The 4987-nt window shown below is 37.8% G+C and overlaps 2 long non-coding RNA genes across 2 annotated transcripts; both read left to right on the top strand.

Moving 5' to 3' along the window:
- The first annotated feature begins 235 nt into the window (after positions 1 to 235).
- Positions 236 to 923, top strand: LOC141279961 (uncharacterized). The gene is made up of 3 exons (XR_012334778.1): positions 236 to 294; positions 546 to 680; positions 811 to 923. It is a non-coding gene; the product is annotated as an uncharacterized lncRNA (long non-coding RNA).
- Positions 924 to 1418: 495 nt separating this feature from the next.
- Positions 1419 to 3579, top strand: LOC135747053 (uncharacterized). Its single transcript, XR_012334780.1, has 3 exons — positions 1419 to 1540; positions 1626 to 1719; positions 2897 to 3579. It is a non-coding gene; the product is annotated as an uncharacterized lncRNA (long non-coding RNA).
- The last annotated feature ends 1408 nt before the right edge of the window (positions 3580 to 4987 follow it).

Here is a 4987-nt window from a genome sequence, read left to right as displayed (position 1 = left end):
TTACAGAGTGGCCTCGAATTAATTTAAATGATTTACCGAATTTATTAAAACGGTCTTTCACAAAGCCTATAATATACTGTATACATCGCGTCGTTTTAAAACATATATACGGTGCAGTCTACGGTCACGTCTGCAACGTGATCCTCCACATCTGTAAATTGTGATATTACAATGGCAAATGCTTTTGCATGTTCCAGGTGAAATGTTGGTCCAGATCAAGTACAAGCAACAGCATGTATGTGAAGCTGGATTCCATTGAAGGGAGATTTGACTTTATGCAATTTCACACTAAAGGTTGGTTTTTTACTCATTTAAAATAATTAAGAATTTGATTAATATCTGATAAATTCAGTGTATTGTGTTATTGCCTCATTTCTGTATTTGCCTTTATCATATAATGCTCTGTAGAAGGGGATACATTGGGGGGAAAAGAAAAATAATTAAAATTTACATTTTGCTTGCATCATAAAGATATATGAATTCAAATCAGTCATTTGTTGTGAAGCAAGGAAGGGTGTCAACCTAAAAATATTTTTTTTCTTCAGTCATTGAGAGATTTTACTTGCCACCTGATGCAAAAGTTACATACAAGGATGCAACAGGGACCGAAGTTGATGCAGAAATATTCAGCGATCTCATTGGACAAGGCAATGTGGTGCTGACTGTTTTCTCAAATGATGGTGAGCTTTATTGAATGTTTAAGAAGTCGTGTTATCAATCAACTTAGGATAAATATGATAAATTGTCTATTTCTGATTCTTGTGCGGGGCATCACAATATTTGTAATATTTTAATACTTTAATTCTTTAGAATTTTCAGACTCTTTGTCTTCCATATCTGAGACGTCTGACAGTAGCAACTGTTCAAGTGCATCAACTGTAATCTTAGATGAGGTCCCTAACAAGAGACAAAGAAAAGAGGACACATCTGCACTGTCTGCAAAACAGGTTAGAGCAGTGGTTTTCAAACTGGGGGCCGGGGCCGCTAGGGGGGCCGAGAGATGGTGCCAGGGGGGCCCCAGTTTTATGACATTTTATAAAATACATTAATTTATCATGAATTCTGTGTAATTAAACCTAAAAAAATAATAAGCCAACTAACCAACAGCACTACTAGGTATAATTTTATATGTTTTGTTTAATTAAAATATTACATTTTAAAACTGTTTTTATCATACATTTTCTTTCGGGGGGCCGCGAAAAAATGCACTGTACACAAGGGGGGTCGCACGCTGAAAAAGTTTGGGAACCACTGGGTTAGAGCAAAGCATTTTATGTGAGTTTATGTGAGTACTGTTCCCCCAGAAATGAAAATGATCCAATATATAGCTTTTTTTGGTAATTAGTGAATCACCATGATCATTTTTTATTTTAGTTCATTATTATATATTTTTTTATGTTTAGTTGGTTGAGGATGTTCTAAAGTTGAAGTCTGGTGGTGAAGCAGTATTACAGGAGTATCAAGAAATGGAAACCCTTACAGGTGCCGCAAGACGACAAATGATCAACATACTGGTGGCTCACATGATTGATACACATGGGTATTTTTAAAAAAAAAAATTTTTTAAAACAAATAACTGCATGAACACTGTATTAATTAAGACCAATTTTTTTATCTTCCCTTAGGCAACTCCCTACTAAAGCTATCAGAGAACAGTACGCTCTTGGCATAGTGATGCTGTTCCCTTCCCTCAGAGATCCATATTCCAAGAAAGGCTATGTAAGTCATCGTCTGCATGACCCTTTCACGTTATAATTGCAATGTTATGATATCTGTGACATAGAAAATTTGATTCTTTAAAGCAGGGATTCCCAAAGTGTGGTACGCGCACCCCCAGGGGTACGCGAGCTGCCACCAGGGGGTGCGCGAGAGGAAAAATGTAATGGCTGTCTGTTTCTTTAAGTAGGATTTTTCCATACAATAAATAAATAAAAAAATGAACAGTAAACATTTCCTTTGTAATCGCATTTATTTTAAATAAAAAACTATAATTTATTAGTTTTTGATAGAAACGTAGAAGACAGCGGCTGTCTTTTTCTATGCACTGCTCTTCTGTTATGCACTGCAGCCGCTATATGCGTGCCAACTCGTTTCATTAATTCCATATATATTATAAATATGCTTAACTGACTGAAATCAGGGAAACTGTCATTTGACACGTCTTATGATAAAGTTGTTAGTCACGAAATAGGAGAGGGACCAAGAGAGAGAGGCTTTTTTATGGCAAAAATAGAAATAATGAAATGTGACGAGACATGGGCACAGGATACGCGAGCAATGTGTTTTCATGCATGGTAAAGAGACCGCCAATGAATTATATAATAAAATACATAAATACTTACTGTAGAGAACTTATTAAAAGCTTTCATTTAATTTTGTTTGAAACTTGAGCTGTTATAATGAATCTGCAAACTATTATACACCTTTTGTGCGAACAGTAAAGGCTTTCGTTAATGTGTTTGATAGGTCTGCACATGACGCACTGGTAAACATGAGGAAACCTCTCATATGTTTTCTTTTAGCTGACGGCAGTAAGTGTACGTTTTTTACCTTAGTAAACTCGAATGGCGTCTAAATATCACAGTGGTTAAACGCATACACGGGGGCGCGCATCATCTACGCTGAGCGTAGTTTCAGATGGTGCAATAGGCGTAAATATTTTTCACAATGTTGGACGTAGCTAAGCCCGACGTAGGACTATTACACCCAACTTCTTAACGTCCGGCTAGTGCAACCGGCCCTTGGTTATTTGCGCATGATTAAACATGAGTATTTATGGTGAGAAAACAAAGCTTTTTTGGATTTTTTTTTTAATGGGGATTGGGGGTGCGCCAACCCGGTTGGGACATAGAAGGGGGTGCGCAGGAAAAAAAGTTTGGGAACCCCTGCTTTAAAGGAACACTTTTTTGATGCTGCAAGCAACACAGGATACATTGCTTGGCGTATGAAAACAGTCCACAGGAAGATTAGACGAGGATCTTTGCCACTAGACAACCTTCATGATGTTTCTCCAGGAGGCCCAAAATGCCAAAGGGCTACTAATTGTGAAGGGCAACTTGATGGGGATGCTTGCAAAGAGGCAATTTCTTTGCTCAGCCATACCACAGAGAAGTCCCTAATATTCCAAAAGATGAGAGAGACATTTCAGTATCGCCAAAAGCTTGTTAAAGATTCAGGCTCTAGCAGTGGCGAACCGTGGGTACTTCAGCTGGGCCTTCAAAATATGCAATGAAGTGCAAATGCCTCTACATCCATAATACTAGGCTATTCGTATTTCGTTAAATCATACAATGAACGTGTAAAAATTCTGAGCACGCAAAGTTAAATTACAGAATGGGCATTGTCTGCCTTTAAATGCAGTTTTAAAGTTTAAAATTACTTTAATCTAACTGATAAACACAAATACAGACTCTGCTGCTCTGTAATGACAGGGGCTCTGTAAATTTGCATTTAACAAGCTTAAATTATGTTCTTTAATTTATTTTTTAATTTTTTGGAAATATATATTTAGCTGTAGGATACCTTGTTAGTCTTTTCATAAGGGGAAATATACCACCCAGCGTTCTCAGTGCACCTCCTTGTGGCTTATAACTGTTGTTATAAGATATCCAGGGCTCGCAAAATCGCTAACCCAAGCCCCGAGGTCCCGGGGCTATAGCGAATTCATGTCGAAAAATGTATCTCCGCCCTGCCCATCGGGTATATGGTGGAAAAAAATTCTTTGTATGTTTTCGCATTCTCTCAGATTTAGTTAGGAAATTATATTGTATGTAATTCGGCGTCGTCTGTCAGTCATTACTATCCTCACGTAACAAGTGAAACTGTCAGGAAGTAAAAGTATAATTAAACCCATTATTTTTCTCGTGTTCGCGTCATTCTCCTCTGCACGCGCTTCTCCCGGCAGTGCTCTTCACGAGTACGCGCTTAAGTAATTTAGTTTTTACCTCACCCCTATCAAGCTAGCCACAACGTCAATCACGTTTTCCGCCATTTACCTTAACCACTCTCACCGCAGAGTTTCGGGCCATTAGACTGTATTAATATTAACGGTCTATGATCTTCGTTTTTGGTGTTTTACAGCAGCTCGCATCCAGTTTGTTGCATGCTTAGGACTTCATGAAGGCTTACAATGCTTTGTTTTTTACCCGCCCACTTGAAATCAAAACGTGATTGGTCAATTTGCCCGTCACTCTCCACACCAAAACACATAGCTTGGCCTTCCCTGGGATTCATGAAGTCCTAACCAATGAATGAGCCAGATAACCGGGCCTAAATAGAGACAGACGATTCTGATTGGATAAGATGTTTTCATGACATGAACCTGACAGTAAGCTTAACGTTAGAACATAGATGAGAGAAAATATATTACATGTATTGTATTAAATTGAATTAAATAGAAATTTAAAAATGTAAAAACATATTTTTATTGAATACTATATTATTTATTATTTATTTATAAAAAATCTTTTTATAAATTTTTTAAGGCCTTCTCCAACCTGATCTCACGAATTTCCGTGGCATAGTCACGGAATTTTGTGCTCATTTTTCCGTGGCATTCTCACGGATCTCCGCATTTTTCCGTGGCCCTGCTACGGACTGTCTTTTTCCGTGGCATTCTCACCGATTGGTTACTCAACTGTTTTGTCCTATTTTCTTACCATTTTCGCTTCGGTTTAGGGTTAGATTTACATGAAATGACATCCCTACCCAAACCCAACTCTAACCCCAACGCCAGGCGACAATTGTTTAAAGTTTAGAAAATATAAAAGAATAAATCAGAAAAAATTATATAAACCAATAGTTAAAGTGACATGCTAATGCAAACACCAAATCTAACCCTAAACCGAAGCGAAAATGGTTTGAAAATAGGAAAAAGCAGTTGAGTAACCAATCCGTGAGAATGCCACGGAAAAAGACAGTCCGTAGCAGGGCCACGGAAAAATGCGGAGATCCGTGAGAATGCCACGGAAAAATGAGCACAAAATTC

Source organism: Paramisgurnus dabryanus, chromosome 1 (genome assembly GCF_030506205.2).
Source record: "Paramisgurnus dabryanus chromosome 1, PD_genome_1.1, whole genome shotgun sequence".
Classification (NCBI taxonomy): domain Eukaryota; kingdom Metazoa; phylum Chordata; class Actinopteri; order Cypriniformes; family Cobitidae; genus Paramisgurnus; species Paramisgurnus dabryanus.
The sequence above is the reverse complement of the archived record's forward strand: the minus strand, read 5'-3'. Positions and strand labels throughout refer to the sequence as shown.